This window comes from Mizuhopecten yessoensis, unplaced genomic scaffold (assembly GCF_002113885.1).
Source record: "Mizuhopecten yessoensis strain PY_sf001 unplaced genomic scaffold, ASM211388v2 scaffold2317, whole genome shotgun sequence".
Lineage (NCBI taxonomy): Eukaryota > Metazoa > Mollusca > Bivalvia > Pectinida > Pectinidae > Mizuhopecten > Mizuhopecten yessoensis.
Window position 1 is genome coordinate 234,692 of NW_018404486.1, and position 783 is coordinate 235,474.

Consider the following 783-nt stretch of genomic DNA (forward strand, 5'->3'; position numbering starts at 1 on the left):
AAGTATAGTGTAATATAGGCCTGACAGGTATAGTATAGTGTAATACAGGACTGACAGGTATAGTACAGTGTAAAACATGACTGACAGGTAAAGTATAGTGTAATATAGGCCTGACAGGTATAGTATAGTGTAATACAGGACTGACAGGTATAGTACAGTGTAAAACATGACTGACAGGTAAAGTANGTACAGTGTAAAACAGGACTGACAGGTATAGTAAAGTGTAATACAGGACTGACAGGTAAAGTATAGTATATTACAGGACTGAGAGGTATAGTAAAGTGTAATACAGGACTGACCGGTATAGTATAGTGTAATACAGGACTGACAGGTAGTGTACAGTATAATACAGGACTGACAGGTATAGTATAGTGTACTACAGGACTGACAGANCAGGACTGACAGGTATAGTATAGTGTAATACAGGACTGACAGGTATAGTATAGTGTAATACAGGACTGACAGGTATAGTATAGTGTAATACAGGACTGACAGGTATAGTATAGTGTAATACAGGACTGACAGGTATAGTATAGTGTAATACAGGACTGACAGGTATAGTATAGTGTAATACAGGACTGACAGGTATAGTATAGTGTAATACAGGACTGACAGGTATAGTATAGTGTAATACAGGACTGACAGGTATAGTATAGTGTAATACAGGACTGCATGACAGGTATAGTACAGTGTTATACAGGACTGACAGGTATAGTATAGTGTAATACTGGACTGACCGGTATAGTATAGTATAATACAGGACTGACAGGTATAGTATAGTGT